The 18,296-nt window shown below is 46.8% G+C and overlaps 1 protein-coding gene across 2 annotated transcripts in view; it reads right to left on the bottom strand.

Moving 5' to 3' along the window:
• Positions 1 to 18,296, bottom strand: part of LOC143804781 (pecanex-like protein 2) — a 1,087,275-nt gene that overhangs the window by 667,718 nt on the left and 401,261 nt on the right. The gene's annotated exons all lie outside the window — the stretch shown is intronic.

The following is an 18,296-nucleotide window of genomic DNA, read 5'->3' as shown; positions in this document are numbered from 1 at the left end:
GGGAGCATGCAGTTTGCAGCAGGGGAAGTTTAGTGCTCTGTCCTCTGGGCACCGTGACAGCGCAGGTCCGCACTATAGTATCCCTGCTGACACTTACAGAGACTGTGAACTGCATTCTGCCCGTTGGCTCCCGCTGCTCAAGGTACCCAAAGCAATGGGCCAGTAAATACCGCACACGCGCCGCCTAAGAAATACCGGGTGACTCACAGAGAACTGTACCCTTTGTCACCTGCATACTTCTGCCAAGCTTCGTCAAGCTCCGGCAGTGTTGGACACTGTTCTTCACTCAGCAACCCAAATCCTGGACCCAGGACTCAGTGCAAGACGTCGAGGACCCATCGTCACCACCAGGAACTGGATCATCAACGCCTGCAGGATGACACCATATTCATCACGTGCTAACTGCGTTGGCACCACCACTTGAACCTAGGACTCTGCAGTCAGGAAACCGTCAGACAGATAAGTTGACCCTAATGAACAGTTGTTATACCTATTGCCCCATTACCTCCCTCAGCACACCTATTGTGTTCATATCACCTGTCATACCCCTGTCTCTCCTTTCCCCTCCCTGCGTGGAGTATTCCCCTGTTCAAGTAAAAATTATCGTTAACTCTTGCTCTGCCTCCTGTCCATTACTGCATCCCACAACTTGCTTACAGTGGCTCAGTGGTTAGCACTGTTGCTTTGCAGTTCTAGGGTTGTGGGTTCAAATCCCACAAAGGACAATCTGCAAGTAGTTTGTATGTTTTCCCTTTGTTTGCTTGGGTTTCCTCCCACACTCCAAAGACATACTGATAGGTAGATTAGATTGTGAGCCCCAGTTGAGATGTTAACAAACTGCTGACAAATTAATGGCGCTATATCTGTTAGAAAAAAATAAATAAATGCCAAGTTTCAATAGCTATTCAACTGAGTCAGAGCAAAACAAATGGCAGGCATGTTGGGGTGTTCTGAGTATGCAGTAGTCCAAAGAAGGATCATAAAAAAAAGTGGTCCTGACTAGTGATGAGTGAATTTATTAGGAAAGTAATCGGCAAACATCAGCACAAATATGGCACATTCGTATTCGTGATCGAAAACACGAGCAACATTTTATAAAACTGGTAAAACTCGATAACATTCGGTGAAAAGTGCGGGAAAATATTGCGTTGCCACAAAAGTATTTTCAGCACTTGAGTAACGATAATGGTGGTGTATCATGAGTGTTTGGCACGTATTTGATGAGGGGAGGGGTTTGCAGAGCTCAGAGAAGCGGCGTTCTTGTAAACAGTAATTTTTTTTCCTAACTTTGTGTTCACATTGCGGTAAGCCAATCAGGGTGCAGGAAACACCCACAATGTCCTGACACAACGGCTTGTGTCATTGGGCTGCTGAAATCATGTCCCTCTTCATATAAATAGCGGACATCTTGTTATAGTGCCATTTTGATACTGTAACAGCCCAGAGAGGCTGCTCCTGATGCTGGCACTGTTAGCAGCAAGATTTTAGCTTGTTAGCCAGGCGGTTCTATATATCAGTCAGATAGTGTAGCTTGCTAGTGTCCAGTGTGAATGTTAAATTTACCTTCGAGCACTTTTTTTTGCCATTACTGAGGTCCACAGATAAAGCCAGCCGGGCACATGTCCTACAAGTGTGTTGTGCCTTCTATTGTGCTCCATGCATGATTATAGCATTCTAAATAATATTTTTTCACTAGCTAAATGTGAAACAGCCTGCTATTTCCCACCTTGTCATTTAGTGCTATGGTGATATGAAACTGTCTGCAGACCTAAGGCACATTAAAAAAAAATTATAATTTTTCAGTTGCAAAAGGTTAAACAACCCACAGTATCACACTTTGTCATTTTGTTGGGTTGAAATTAAGCTGTAGAGGCCTTATCCAGAGGCCACAAAAAATTATTCTGTTCCTAGTTTCATACAGTAGGAGACCTAACTTTCAAATAGTTTTCAACATCTTGTGTGTTATAGAGGCTAGTGATGAGCAAGTATACTCATTGCTCGGGTTGTCTCCGATTATTTGTGAGTGCTCAGAGATTTAGCTTCTGTCTCCGTAGCTGCATGATTTTCGGCTGCTGCTAGACAGCTTGAATACATGTGGGGATTCCCTAGCCACCACGCAATCCCCACATGTACTCAGGCTGGCTAGCAGCCGCAAATCATGCAGCTGTGTGGACTAAAACTAAATCTGCAAGCACTCACAAAAACTCGGAGACCACCCGAGCATGCTCGGGCAAACGCAAACAACGAGTATACTGCCTCATCACTAATAGAGGCCTGATTCAGAGGCCACCAAAAATTCCTTCTGTTCCTAGCGTCATACAGTAGGGGACCTGACTTTAAAATAGTTTGAAGCATCTAGTGTGTCATAGAGGCTTGGTCCAAAGGCCACGAAAAATCTTCTGTTACTAGTGTCATACAGTAGGGGACCTGACTTTAAAATAGTTTGTAGCATCTAGTGTGTTAAAGAGGCCTGATCCAGAGTCCACCAAAAATCCTTCTGTTCCTAGTGTCATACAGTAGGGGACCTGACTTTAACCCCTTAACGACTGCCAATATGCCTTTTAACGGCGGTAGTTAAGGGTGTAGCACCCCCCAGAGTCCGATTTTCTCCAGGGTGCTTGGCTGCCGGGGGTAGCCGAGGCCCCAGAGAACATGATTCGGGTTGGTTTCTACCAACCCCGGGGTTGCGATCGCTGTTATTAACCATATAACGGCGACCGCAAAAAAAAAGTCCAATTTGCGATTTAATTTCTCTCTCCTCCGATGTGATTGCATATCGGAGGAGAGAGAGATAGGGTCCCCTGATCCCCCGATACTTACTGATGTCCCTGGATCCTCCTCCTTCCCCCCATGGCCGCTGGCGTCTTCTTCCAGTAAGACAATGGCAGGCGCATGTGCAGTGAACCCGCCGTTATCCGCCGGTCGGCACTCGGCAACAATAGGAGATTTTTGTCTTATTGGTTCATTTTGATCACTGTGATAGACCCTATCACAGTGATAAAAAAAAGTAAATTAACCCCCCTTTATCACCCCCTTAGATAGGAAAAAAGAATGAAATAAAAATATATATATTTATTTCCATTTTCCCATTAGGGTTAGAGGTGGGCTAAAGTGAGTTGGGCTAAAGCTAGGGATAGAGTTGGGGCTAAAGTTAGGGTTAGGGTTGGGGCTAAAGTTAGGGTTAGGTTTAGGGTTGGGGCAAAAGTTAGGGTTGGGGCTAAAATTAGGGTTAGGGTTGCGGCTAGAGTTGGGGTTAGGATTTGGTTTTGGATTACATTTACGGTTGGGATTAGGGTTAGGGTTGGGATTAGGGTTAGGGTTCAGATTAGGGTTAGGGTTGAGATTAGGGGTAGGGTTGGGATTAGGTTAGGATTGGGTTAGGGTTGTGGTTAGGGTTGGGATTAGGGTTAGGGGTGTGTTGGGGTTAGGGTTGGAGTTAGAATTGGGAGGTTTCCACTGTTTAGGCACATCAGGGGCTCTCCAAATGCGACATGGCATACGATCTAAATTCTGCGTTGAAAAAGCAAAATGGTGCTCCTTCCCTTCTGAGCTCTGCCGTGCGCCCAAACAGTGGTTTACCCTGACATGTGGACAACTCAGGACAGGACAATTTGGACAACAAATTTTGTGGTCCAATTTCTCCTGTGACCCTTGTGAAAATAAAAAATTGGGAACTAAAAAATCATTTTTGTGGAAAAAAAAAAAAATTATTTTCACGGCTCTGCGTTATAATCTTTAGTGAAACACTTGGGGGTTCAAAGTTTTCACAACACATCTAGATAAGTTCCTTGTGGGGTCTAGTTTCCAAAATGGGGTCACTTGTGGGGGTTTCTACTGTTTTTGCAAATCAGGGGCTCTACAAACTCAACATGACGCCCGCAGACATTTCCATCAAAGTCTGCATTCCAAAACGTCACAAACTTCCTTTCCGAGTCCCGATGTGTGCCAAAATTGTAGTTTTCTCCCACACATGGGGCATCAGTATACTCAGGACAAATTGGACAACAACTTTTGGGGTCCAATTTCTCCTGTTACCCTTGTGAAAATGCAAAATTGGGGGCTAACAAAATCATTTTTGTGGAAAAAAAAAGGGTTTTTTATTTTCACAGCTCTGTGTTATAAACTTTAGTAAAAGACTTGGGGGTTCAAAGTCTCACAACATATCTAGATAAGTTCCTTGGGGGTCTAGTTTCTAAAATGGGGTCACTTGTGGGGGGTTTTTACTGTTTAGGCACATCAGGGGCTCTTCAAACACAACATGACGCCCGCAGACCATTCCTTCAGTCTGCTTTCCAAAACGGCGCTGCTTCCCTTCCGAGCTCTGCTATGCGCTCAAACAGTAGTTTACCCCCACATATAGGGTATCAGTGTATTCAGGACAAATTGCACAACAATGTTTCTCCTGTTACCCTTGGGAAAATAAAAATTTGGGGGTGAAAATATCATTTTTATGGAAAAAATATTTTTTATTTTCACGGCTCTATGTTATAAACTTCTGTGAAGCACTTGGGGGTTCAAAGTGCTCACCACACATCTAGAACAGTTCCTTGGGGGTCTAGTATGGTGTCACTTGTGGGGGGTTTCCAGTATTTAGGTACATCAGGTGCTCTCCAAATGCGACATGGCATCCGATCTCAATTCCAGCCAATTCTACATTGAAAAAGTCAAACGGCACTCCTTTCATTTCCGAGCTCTGCCATGTGCCTAAAACAGTGGTTTTCCCCTCACATATGGGGTATCAGCGTATTCAGGACAAATTTCACAACAACTTTGGGGGTCTAATTTCTCCTGTGACCCTTGTGAAAATAAAAAATTGGAGGCTAAAAAATAATTTTTGTGAAACTTTAGTGAAACACTTGGGGGTTCAAAGTGCTCACCACTAGGGTTGAGCGACTTTCATTTTTTTAAGATCGAGTAGGGTTTTGGGAAACCCGATTTTGTCCAGAGTCGAGTCGAGTGCAGTCGGCCGATTATCGCTAAAAGTCGGGGATCGACCGAAACACGAAACCCAATGCAAGTCAATGGGGAAGCATAGTCGGCAGTGAGTGGAGGCCAGGAAAACACCTACAGTGCCCATTTTAATGCCAAAAACATCCATTCTTGTTTCTGAAGCTTGCCAATCTTAATTAACTGTATAATAATAGTTGGGCATAGGGAATTGGGGGAAAGTTGTGGGGGGAGTAGGGCTGGCTCAAGTTTTTCGTGGGCCCAGGAAATGCGGACTACATCACGGCGGTGTTGCAGGGAAAGGTAAGTATTTAAACGTTGCAAGTGCTGTGATCCTGAGCAAGCAGGGGGGGAGCCCACTCGTTCGCATTGGCACTGGCACAGGGCCCCTCAAAGTACGGCGGTGTGTTTGCATGGCGGGGGCGCCTCCCACCAGCAGCGACACTTTTGCGTACTCTGAGGGGCCCTGTGCCAGTGACGTCGCCAACGAGTATGCCCCCCCACCTGATGAAGGAACCTGCACTTTCATCTGCACCTTCCTCTTTGTCCCTGTGTAAGGTGGTATAACATGCGGGAAGGGGAACCTTACTTTCAGCAGGGTCAGATTCTGGCTGTGTAGAGTACAAGGGGAATGTAGTGGTCTAGGTCAATGTACCAGCAGACTCATTTAGCAGTGGCTGGGCAATGGGCAGGATGAGGAGGAAACAGATATAGGGCCAAAGAATAAAGTAGGCTAAATGCAGTTAAAAATTGGTAACAGGACTAAACAGGCGGCATTGCTTTGTTCAGTGGAGTAGCAAACCCAAGAGCAGCAGACACTGTTTCAAGGGCCTAACCACACTAGTTGGCCAAATGCAGTTTAATATCTGATAGTATAGGGCGAAAGCCAGAATGTGGAAGCTCAGCTTTGTTCAGTTGAGGACAACACCAGGGAGGGGCAGACACCTTTAGTAGGCCGGAAAAGCCTATTGCATTTTTTAAAATGGTAATTTGGAGCAGAAGGTTGAAGCTCAGCTTTATTTAGTTGAGGACAACACCAGGCAGGGGCACACAGACAGACACCTTTAGTAGGCCGGAAAAGCCTATTGCATTTTTTAAAATGGTAATTTGGAGCAGAAGGTTGAAGCTCAGCTTTATTTAGTTGAGGACAACAGCAGGCAGGGGCACACAGACAGACACCTTTAGTAGGCCGGAAAAGCCTATTGCATTTTTTAAAATGGTAATTTGGAGCAGAAGGTTGAAGCTCAGCTTTATTTAGTTGAGGGCAACACCAGGCAGGGGCACACAGACAGACACCTTTAGTAGGCCGGAAAAGCCTATTGCATTTTTTAAAATGGTAATTTGGAGCAGAAGGTTGAAGCTCAGCTTTATTTAGTTGAGGACAACACCAGGCAGGGGCACACAGACAGACACCTTTAGTAGGCCGGAAAAGCCTATTGCATTTTTTAAAATGGTAATTTGGAGCAGAAGGTTGAAGCTCAGCTTTATTTAGTTGAGGACAACACCAGGCAGGGGCACACAGACAGACACCTTTAGTAGGCCGGAAAAGCCTATTGCATTTTTTAAAATGGTAATTTGGAGCAGAAGGTTGAAGCTCAGCTTTATTTAGTTGAGGGCAACACCAGGCAGGGGAACACAGACAGACACCTTTAGTAGGCCGGAAAAGCCTATTGCATTTTTTAAAATGGTAATTTGGAGCAGAAGGTTGAAGCTCAGCTTTATTTAGTTGAGGACAACACCAGGCAGGGGCACACAGACAGACACCTTTAGTAGGCCAGAAAAGCCTATTGCATTTTTTAAAATGGTAATTTGGAGCAGAAGGTTGAAGCTCAGCTTTATTTAGTTGAGGACAACACCAGGCAGGGGAACACAGACAGACACCTTTAGTAGGCCGGAAAAGCCTATTGCATTTTTTAAAATGGTAATTTGGAGCAGAAGGTTGAAGCTCAGCTTTATTTAGTTGAGGGCAACACCAGGCAGGGGCACACAGACAGACACCTTTAGTAGGCCGGAAAAGCCTATTGCATTTTTTAAAATGGTAATTTGGAGCAGAAGGTTGAAGCTCAGCTTTATTTAGTTGAGGACAACACCAGGCAGGGGAACACAGACAGACACCTTTAGTAGGCCGGAAAAGCCTATTGCATTTTTTAAAATGGTAATTTGGAGCAGAAGGTTGAAGCTCAGCTTTATTTAGTTGAGGGCAACACCAGGCAGGGGCACACAGACAGACACCTTTAGTAGGCCGGAAAAGCCTATTGCATTTTTTAAAATGGTAATTTGGAGCAGAAGGTTGAAGCTCAGCTTTATTTAGTTGAGGACAACACCAGGCAGGGGAACACAGACAGACACCTTTAGTAGGCCGGAAAAGCCTATTGCATTTTTTAAAATGGTAATTTGGAGCAGAAGGTTGAAGCTCAGCTTTATTTAGTTGAGGACAATACCAGGCAGGGGCACACAGACAGACACCTTTAGTAGGCCGGAAAAGCCTATTGCATTTTTTAAAATGGTAATTTGGAGCAGAAGGTTGAAGCTCAACTTTATTTAGTTGAGGGCAACACCAGGGAGGGGCAGAAGCCGTTAGTAGGCCCTAACCACCATTTTTTTTTTTAAAAACCACTTAATGAGAGCCGGAAGGTTGAAGCTCAGCTTTATTTAGTTGAGGACAACACCAGGCAGGGGCACACAGACAGACACCTTTAGTAGGCCGGAAAAGCCTATTGCATTTTTTAAAATGGTAATTTGGAGCAGAAGGTTGAAGCTCAGCTTTATTTAGTTGAGGACAACACCAGGCAGGGGCACACAGACAGACACCTTTAGTAGGCCGGAAAAGCCTATTGCATTTTTTAAAATGGTAATTTGGAGCAGAAGGTTGAAGCTCAGCTTTATTTAGTTGAGGGCAACACCAGGCAGGGGCACACAGACAGACACCTTTAGTAGGCCGGAAAAGCCTATTGCATTTTTTAAAATGGTAATTTGGAGCAGAAGGTTGAAGCTCAGCTTTATTTAGTTGAGGACAACACCAGGCAGGGGCACACAGACAGACACCTTTAGTAGGCCGGAAAAGCCTATTGCATTTTTTAAAATGGTAATTTGGAGCAGAAGGTTGAAGCTCAGCTTTATTTAGTTGAGGACAACACCAGGCAGGGGCACACAGACAGACACCTTTAGTAGGCCGGAAAAGCCTATTGCATTTTTTAAAATGGTAATTTGGAGCAGAAGGTTGAAGCTCAGCTTTATTTAGTTGAGGGCAACACCAGGCAGGGGCACACAGACAGACACCTTTAGTAGGCCGGAAAAGCCTATTGCATTTTTTAAAATGGTAATTTGGAGCAGAAGGTTGAAGCTCAGCTTTATTTAGTTGAGGACAACACCAGGCAGGGGCACACAGACAGACACCTTTAGTAGGCCGGAAAAGCCTATTGCATTTTTTAAAATGGTAATTTGGAGCAGAAGGTTGAAGCTCAGCTTTATTTAGTTGAGGGCAACACCAGGCAGGGGCACACAGACAGACACCTTTAGTAGGCCGGAAAAGCCTATTGCATTTTTTAAAATGGTAATTTGGAGCAGAAGGTTGAAGCTCAGCTTTATTTAGTTGAGGGCAACACCAGGCAGGGGCACACAGACAGACACCTTTAGTAGGCCGGAAAAGCCTTTTGCATTTTTTAAAATGGTAATTTGGAGCAGAAGGTTGAAGCTCAGCTTTATTTAGTTGAGGACAACACCAGGCAGGGGCACACAGACAGACACCTTTAGTAGGCCGGAAAAGCCTATTGCATTTTTTAAAATGGTAATTTGGAGCAGAAGTTTGAAGCTCAGCTTTATTTAGTTGAGGGCAACACCAGGCAGGGGCACACAGACAGACACCTTTAGTAGGCCGGAAAAGCCTATTGCATTTTTTAAAATGGTAATTTGGAGCAGAAGGTTGAAGCTCAGCTTTATTTAGTTGAGGGCAACACCAGGGAGGGGCAGAAGCCGTTAGTAGGCCCTAACCAAAGTTGAAGGCCAAATGCAGTTTAATTTCTGATACTATAGGCCGAAAGCCAGAAGGTGGAAGCTCCGATTTAGACAGTGGAGGACAATTTGAATTAGGGACTGCAGACAGACTTAGTAGGCTGTCCCCTGTGGACCATGCATCCACCACATTAACCCATTGCGCCGTAATGGACACGTAATCTTCCGTGGCCATGCCTACAGGTCCATGCGTCTGTTGTCAGGTGCACCTTTGTACTCACAGATTGCCAGAGTGCATGGACAATGCGGTCTTCTACATGCTGGTGGAGGGTTGGGATGGCTTTTCTCGCAAAAGAAGTGTCGACTGGTTAGCTTGTAGCGTGGTACAGCGTAGTCCATCATGGCCTTATTAATAGTAAATAAAATATATAACTAGGCTCTATGAACTTTTAAATAGGTTCCAGGGGTACACGGGCAGCATTGGTGTGGTCAGTGGAGGAGTATTGCAAGTAGGGGCTGCAGACAGGCTATCAAAGGCCTAAAATACCAAACAGTAGGCACTCATGGCAGTTTTACATCGGTTACATGGATACACAGGCAGGCACTCCAGGCAGCATTGTGGTCAGTGGAGGAGTATTGCAAGTAGGGGCCGCAGACAGGCTATCAAAGGCCTAAAATAACAAACAGTAGGCAGTCATGGCAGTTTTACATCGGTTACATGGATACACAGGCAGGCACTCCAGGCAGCATTGTGGTCAGTGGAGGAGTATTGCAAGTAGGGGCCGCAGACAGGCTATCAAAGGCCTAAAATAACAAACAGTAGGCAGTCATGGCAGTTTTACATCGGTTACATGGATACACAGGCAGGCACTCCAGGCAGCATTGTGGTCAGTGGAGGAGTATTGCAAGTAGGGGCCGCAGACAGGCTATCAAAGGCCTAAAATAACAAACAATAGGCTCATTGCAGTTTTACAGTGGTTACATGGATACACAGGCAGCTAGGTGGTGAGTGGAGGAGTATTTAAAGTAAGGACCGCAGACAGGCTATCAAAGGCCTAACATAACAAACAATAGGCTCATGGCAGTTTTACAGCGGTTACATGGATAGACGGGCAGGCAGCTTGGTGGTGAGTGGAGGAGTATTTAAAGTAGGGACCGCAGACAGGCTATCAAAGGCCTAACATAACAAACAATAGGCTCATGGCAGTTTTACAGCGGTTACATGGATACACGGGCAGGCAGCTTGGTGGTGAGTGGAGGAGTATTTAAAGTAGGGACCGCAGACAGGCTTCAAAGGCCTAACATAAGAAAATGGGCTGGCTGTAGGCACTTTATAATTGGTTCCAGGGGTACACGGGCAGCAGTGGTCTGGCCAGTGGAGGACTAGTGGAAGGAGGGACCGCAGACAGGCTTCAAAGGCCTAAAATAAAAAAATGGGCTGGCTGTAGGCACTTTATAATTGGTTCCAGGGGTACACGGGCAGCAGTGGTCTGGCCAGTGGAGGACTAGTGGAAGGAGGGACCGCAGACAGGCTTCAAAGGCCTAACATAAAAAAATGGGCTGGCTGTAGGCACTTTATAATTGGTTCCAGGGGTACACGGGCAGCAGTGGTCTGGTCAGTGGAGGACTAGTGGAAGGAGGGACCGCAGACAGGCTTCAAAGGCCTAACATAAAAAAATGGGCTGGCTGTAGGCACTTTATAATTGGTTCCAGGGGTACACGGGCAGCAGTGGTCTGGTCAGTGGAGGACTAGTGGAAGGAGGGACCGCAGACAGGCTTCAAAGGCCTAACATAAAAAAATGGGCTGGCTGTAGGCACTTTATAATTGGTTCCAGGGGTACACGGGCAGCAGTGGTCTGGTCAGTGGAGGACTAGTGGAAGGAGGGACCGCAGACAGGCTTCAAAGGCCTAACATAAAAAAATTGGCTGGCTGTAGGCACTTTATAATTGGTTCCAGGGGTACACGGGCAGCAGTGGTCTGGCCAGTGGAGGACTAGTGGAAGGAGGGACCGCAGACAGGCTTCAAAGGCCTAACATTAAAAAATGGGCTGGCTGTAGGCACTTTATAATTGGTTCCAGGGGTACACGGGCAGCAGTGGTCTGGCCAGTGGAGGACTAGTGGAAGGAGGGACCGCAGACAGGCTTCAAAGGCCTAACATAAAAAAATGGGCTGGCTGTAGGCACTTTATAATTGGTTCCAGGGGTACACGGGCAGCAGTGGTCTGGCCAGTGGAGGACTAGTGGAAGGAGGGACCGCAGACAGGCTTCAAAGGCCTAACATAAAAAAATTGGCTGGCTGTAGGCACTTTATAATTGGTTCCAGGGGTACACGGGCAGCAGTGGTCTGGCCAGTGGAGGACTAGTGGAAGGAGGGACCGCAGACAGGCTTCAAAGGCCTAACATAAAAAAATTGGCTGGCTGTAGGCACTTTATAATTGGTTCCAGGGGTACACGGGCAGCAGTGGTCTGGCCAGTGGAGGACTAGTGGAAGGAGGGACCGCAGACAGGCTTCAAAGGCCTAACATAAAAAAATGGGCTGGCTGTAGGCACTTTATAATTGGTTCCAGGGGTACACGGGCAGCAGTGGTCTGGTCAGTGGAGGACTAGTGGAAGGAGGGACCGCAGACAGGCTTCAAAGGCCTAACATAAAAAAATGGGCTGGCTGTAGGCACTTTATAATTGGTTCCAGGGGTACACGGGCAGCAGTGGTCTGGTCAGTGGAGGACTAGTGGAAGGAGGGACCGCAGACAGGCTTCAAAGGCCTAACATAAAAAAATTGGCTGGCTGTAGGCACTTTATAATTGGTTCCAGGGGTACACGGGCAGCAGTGGTCTGGCCAGTGGAGGACTAGTGGAAGGAGGGACCGCAGACAGGCTTCAAAGGCCTAACATTAAAAAATGGGCTGGCTGTAGGCACTTTATAATTGGTTCCAGGGGTACACGGGCAGCAGTGGTCTGGCCAGTGGAGGACTAGTGGAAGGAGGGACCGCAGACAGGCTTCAAAGGCCTAACATAAAAAAATGGGCTGGCTGTAGGCACTTTATAATTGGTTCCAGGGGTACACGGGCAGCAGTGGTCTGGCCAGTGGAGGACTAGTGGAAGGAGGGACCGCAGACAGGCTTCAAAGGCCTAACATAAAAAAATGGGCTGGCTGTAGGCACTTTATAATTGGTTCCAGGGGTACACGGGCAGCAGTGGTCTGGCCAGTGGAGGACTAGTGGAAGGAGGGACCGCAGACAGGCTTCAAAGGCCTAACATAAAAAAATTGGCTGGCTGTAGGCACTTTATAATTGGTTCCAGGGGTACACGGGCAGCAGTGGTCTGGCCAGTGGAGGACTAGTGGAAGGAGGGACCGCAGACAGGCTTCAAAGGCCTAACATAAAAAAATGGGCTGGCTGTAGGCACTTTATAATTGGTTCCAGGGGTACACGGGCAGCAGTGGTCTGGCCAGTGGAGGACTAGTGGAAGGAGGGACCGCAGACAGGCTTCAAAGGCCTAACATAAAAAAATGGGCTGGCTGTAGGCACTTTATAATTGGTTCCAGGGGTACACGGGCAGCAGTGGTCTGGTCAGTGGAGGACTAGTGGAAGGAGGGACCGCAGACAGGCTTCAAAGGCCTAACATAAAAAAATTGGCTGGCTGTAGGCACTTTATAATTGGTTCCAGGGGTACACGGGCAGCAGTGGTCTGGCCAGTGGAGGACTAGTGGAAGGAGGGACCGCAGACAGGCTTCAAAGGCCTAACATAAAAAAATGGGCTGGCTGTAGGCACTTTATAATTGGTTCCAGGGGTACACGGGCAGCAGTGGTCTGGTCAGTGGAGGACTAGTGGAAGGAGGGACCGCAGACAGGCTTCAAAGGCCTAAAATAACAAACAATAGGCTCATGGCAGTTTTACAGCGGTTACATGGATACACGGGCAGCTTGGTGGTGAGTGGAGGAGTAGTGCAAGGAGTGTCTGTCCCAGTACTCCCAAAATATAAATAGATGTTAATGTCTCGCAAAACAACCAAAACAAAAAAAAAGGTGGCATACTTAGGTACAGGGGTGGGCTCATCTGCTGAGTTTCTGACATAGTAATTTGGCAGTAACTATTTAATGGTGCCAATATAGGACACAGACACAGACTACTTTAAGTTGCATCATAGATGTCTACAAATTTGTATTGTCAGTGCCAGACATTGAATGATGTCAGCGAATAGACTAAAGATTGGTGGAGCTGTGCGACATAATTTTGCACGTGGTAGAGCACATTTTGAGCTGGGGTAGGGGGGAACTCTCTTGAGGCCGGCGGGACCGCCCCAGGGCCCCTCATGTTACAACGGTGTGTCTGACGTTGGGTGCGCACCGCCACCGCCAGAGACACTACATTGTACTATGAGGGACCCAGTAGCAATGCCGTCAACCAAAAGCGAGCACACCCACCTCTTCAGACAAACAGCAGTCTCACGGGTGCTTGCGCCAAGTCGCGATACCACGGCCCCGTGTGGGGAGTTTTGCCATTTAGGGAGGTGTAAACATGTCGTATGCTGTACAATCAGCTGCAGCAAATTAGACATTAGAAAAGTAATTCACAGGCAAGAGCTTTTCATAGGAAAGCTAGGTGTCGGCCGGGCAAGGTGGGGCAAAAGATTTCGAAATCCAGTTGTGGTTCATTTTAATGAATGTTAGATCGTCAACATTTTGGGTAGCCAGACGAGTCCTTTTTTCGGTTAATATTGAACCTGCAGCACTGAATACTCTTTCTGATAGGACACTTGCTGCCGGGCAAGCAAGCTCCTGCAATGCATATTCTGCCAATTCTGGCCAGGTGTCTAATTTGGAGGCCCAGTAATCAAATGGGAATGACGGTTGAGGGAGAACATCGATAAGGGATGAAAAATAGTTAGTAACCATACTGGACAAATGTTGTCTCCTGTCACTTTCAATTGATGCAGCAGTACCTGTCCTGTCTGCGGTCATAGCAAAATCACTCCACAACCTGGTCAGAAAACCCCTCTGTCCAACGCCACTTCTGATGTGTGCACCCCTAACACTCCTAGTCTGCTGCCCCCTGGAGCTCGTGTGAGAACGATCACGTGCGCTGTGTGCTGGGAATGCCTGAAGCAAACGGTCAACAAGAGTTGATTGTTTGGTTGCTAATATTAGTTCCAAGTTCTCATGTGGCATAATATTTTGCAATTTGCCTTTATAGCGTGGATCAAGGAGGCAGGCCAACCAGTAATCGTCATCGTTCATCATTTTCGTAATGCGTGTGTCCCTTTTTAGGATACGTAAGGCATAATCCGCCATGTGGGCCAAAGTTCCAGTTGTCAAATCTCCGGTTGTGATTGGTTGAGGGGCAGTTGCAGGCAAATCTACGTCACTTGTGTCCCTCAAAAAACCAGAACCCGGCCGTGACACGCAACCAATTTCCTGTGCCCCCGGGAAAGGTTCGGCATTAAAAATATACTCATCCCCATCATCCTCCTCGTCCTCCACCTCCTCTTCGCCCGCTACCTCGTCCTGTACACTGCCCTGACCAGACAATGGCTGACTGTCATCAAGGCTTTCCTCTTCCTCTGGTGCAGACGCCTGCTCCTTTATGTGCGTCAAACTTTGCATCAGCAGACGCATTAGGGGGATGCTCACGCTTATTACGGCGTTGTCTGCACTAACCAGCCGTGTGCATTCCTCAAAACACTGAAGGACTTGACACATGTCTTGTATCTTAGACCACTGCACACCTGACAACTCCATGTCTGCCATCCTACTGCCTGCCCGTGTATCCTCCCACAAATAAATAACAGCACGCCTCTGTTCGCACAGTCTCTGAAGCATGTGCAGTGTTGAGTTCCACCTTGTTGCAACGTCTATGATTAGGCGATGCTGGGGAAGGTTCAAAGACCGCTGATAGGTCTGCATACGGCTGGCGTGTACAGGCGAACGTCGGATATGTGAGCAAAGTGCACGCACTTTGAGGAGCAGGTCGGAGAACCCAGGATAAGTTTTCAATAAGCACTGCACCACCAGGTTTAAGGTGTGAGCCAGGCAAGGAATGTGTTTCAGTTGGGAAAGGGAGATGGCAGCCATGAAATTCCTTCCGTTATCACTCACTACCTTGCCTGCCTCAAGATCTACTGTGCCCAGCCACGACTGCGTTTCTTGTTGCAAGAACTCGGACAGAACTTCCGCGGTGTGTCTGTTGTCGCCCAAGCACTTCATAGCCAATACAGCCTGCTGACGCTTGGCAGTAGCTGGCCCATAATGGGACAACTGGTGTGCAACAGTGTCATCTGCCGATGGAGTGGTTGGCAGACTGCGTTCTGTGGAAGAGCTGTAGCTTCTGCAGGAGGACGAGGAGGAGGAGGAGGAGGGGGTGCGAACGCCTACAGCCAACTGTTTCCTAGACCGTGGGCTAGGCACAACTGTCCCTAAATTGATGTCGCCTGTGGACCCTGCATCCACCACATTCACCCAGTGTGCCGTGATGGACACATAACGTCCCTGGCCATGCCTACTGGTCCATGCATCTGTAGTCAGGTGCACCTTTGTACTCACAGATTGCCTGAGTGCATGGACGATGCGCTGTTTAACATGCTGGTGCAGGGCTGGGATGGCTTTTCTGGAAAAAAAGTGTCGACTGGGTAGCTCGTATCGTGGTTCAGCGTACTCCATCAGGGCTTTGAAAGCTTCGCTTTCAACTAACCGGTAGGGCATCATCTCTAACGAGATTAGTCTAGCTATGTGGGCGTTAAAACACTGTGTACGCGGATGCGAGGATAAGTACTTCCTTTTTCTAACCAGAGTCTCATGTAGGGTGAGCTGGACTGGAGAGCTGGAGATCGTGGAACTTTCGGGTGTGCCGGTGTACATGGCAGACTGAGAGACGGTTGGAGACGGTATTGTTTCCGCCGGTGCCCTAGATGCAATATTTCCTCCTACAAAACTGGTGATTCCCTGACCCTGACTGCTTTTGGCTGGCAAAGAAACCTGCACAGATACTGCCGGTGGTGCGGAAAATGGTGGCCTTACAGTGACGGAAGGGATGTTGCGTTGCTGACTAGCTTCATTGGCCGAGGGTGCTACAACCTTGAGGGACGTTTGGTAGTTAGTCCAGGCTTGAAAATGCATGGTGGTTAAGTGTCTATGCATGCAACTAGTATTTAGACTTTTCAGATTCTGACCTCTGCTTAAGCTAGTTGAACATTTTTGACAGATGACTTTGCGCTGATCAGTTGGATGTTGTTTAAAAAAACGCCAGACTGCACTCTTCCTAGACTCGGATCCCTTTTCAGGGATTGCAGACTGAGCGTTAACCAGATGGCAACGCTGTGCTCCAACAGGTTTTGGCTTTGACACGCGTTTTGGGCCAGATACGGGCCCGGCAGATGGAACCTGTTGCGATGTTGATGCCTGCTGCGGCCCCTCCTCCACCTCCGCTTCTGAACTACTGCCGCCTGCACCCTGTTCCCCCAATGGCTGCCAATTGGGGTCAATAACTGGGTCATCTATTACCTCCTCTTCGAGCTCGTGTGCAACTTCGTCTGTGTCACTGTGTCGGTTGGTGGTATAGCGTTCGTGGCGGGGCAACATAGTCTCATCAGGGTCTGATTGTGGATCTGTACCCTGAGAGGGCAATGTGGTGGTCTGAGTCAAAGGAGCAGCATAGTACTCTGGCTGTGGCTGTGCATCAGTGCACTCCATGTCAGAATATACTTGTAATGGGCATGGCCTGTTAAATGTTTCACTTTCTAAGCCAGGGACGGTATATGTAAAGAGCTCCATGGAGTGACCCGTTGTGTCGCCTGCTGCATCCTTCTCTCTTGTTGTAGTTTTTGCTGAGGAGGACAAGGAAGCGACTTGTCCCTGACCGTGAACATCCACAAGCGACGCGCTGCTTTTACATTTACCAGTTTCGGAAGAGGAGGCAAAAGAGCTAGAGGCTGAGTCTGCAATGTAAGCCAAAACTTGCTGTTGCTGCTCCGCCTTTAAAAGTGGTTTTCCTACTCCCAGAAAAGAGAGCGTTCGAGGCCTTGTGTAGCCTGACGACGAAACTGGCTCCACAGCTCCAGACTTAGGTGGAATATTTTTATCCCCACGACCACCTGATGCTCCACTACCACTACCATCATTACCAGCTGACAATGAACGCCCACGACGACCTCTTGCACCAGACTTCCTCATTGTTTTAAAATCTTAACCAAAGTAACTTTATTTGTTGCTGTCAAACAACTTACACGGTGAGCTATAACTTCAGTATGATTTCAATATCCCTTAACAGGTTGGTGAGACCACAAGGAAAATCAGGCACAATGTTACACACTCTGTTTTCTGTGGCACAAAATCACAGAGATGACACACACGCAGGACTGTCACTCAAGCACTAATGTCAATATTAATCTCCCACCTAATTTTTTTTTTTTTTTTTCTCAGGGAGACTTTAGAAACCAAATAATATTTAAAAAAAAAAAAAAAAAAAGGCTTTCTATGGCCCACAATTAGAGAGAGAGAGGTGGCACACCCAGGAGTCAAGACTGGCGCACAAGCTGAAAGGGCAATATTACTCTCCCACTGTTTTTTTATGTTTTTTTTTTTTTTTCAGGGAGACTTTAGAAACCAAATAATAAGAAAAAAAAAAAATAAATAAATAGGCTTTCTATAGCCCACTGAATGAGAGATAGCACACACAGCAGTGGCACACAAGCCCTGACTGAGGCCAATATTTTTCTCCCACTGATTGATGTAGTGTTTTTGTGTTGAGGTAGATTTTAGAACACAAATCAAGGAAAAAAAAAAAATGCTTTCTATGGCCCACTGAATGAGAGAGAGGTGGCACACCCAGGAGTCAAGACTGGCACACAAGCTGAAAGGGCAATATTACTCTCCCACTGTTTTTTTATGTATTTTTTGTTTTTTAAGGGAGACTTTAGAAACCCAATAATATTTTTAAAAAAAAATAAATAGGCTTTCTATGGCCCACTGAATGAGAGGGAGAGAGGTGGCACACCCAGGAGTCAAGACTGGCACACAAGCTGAAAGGGCAATATTACTCTCCCACTGTTTTTTTATGTTTTTTTTTTTTTAAGGGAGACTTTAGAAACCCAATAATATTTTTTTAAAAAAAAAAAATAGGCTTTCTATGGCCCACTGAATGAGAGGGAGAGAGGTGGCACACCCAGGAGTCAAGACTGGCACACAAGCTGAAAGGGCAATATTACTCTCCCACTGTTTTTTTATGTTTTTTTTTTTTTTTTCAGGGAGACTTTAGAAACCAAATAATATTAAAAAAAACCCAAAAAAAAATAGCCTTTCTATGGCCCACTGAATGAGAGAGAGAGGTGGCACACCCAGGAGTCAAGACTGGCACACAAGCTGAAAGGGCAATATTACTCTCCCACTGTTTTTTTATGTTTTTTTT

Source organism: Ranitomeya variabilis, chromosome 2 (assembly GCF_051348905.1).
Source record: "Ranitomeya variabilis isolate aRanVar5 chromosome 2, aRanVar5.hap1, whole genome shotgun sequence".
Lineage (NCBI taxonomy): Eukaryota > Metazoa > Chordata > Amphibia > Anura > Dendrobatidae > Ranitomeya > Ranitomeya variabilis.
The sequence above is the reverse complement of the archived record's forward strand: the minus strand, read 5'-3'. Positions and strand labels throughout refer to the sequence as shown.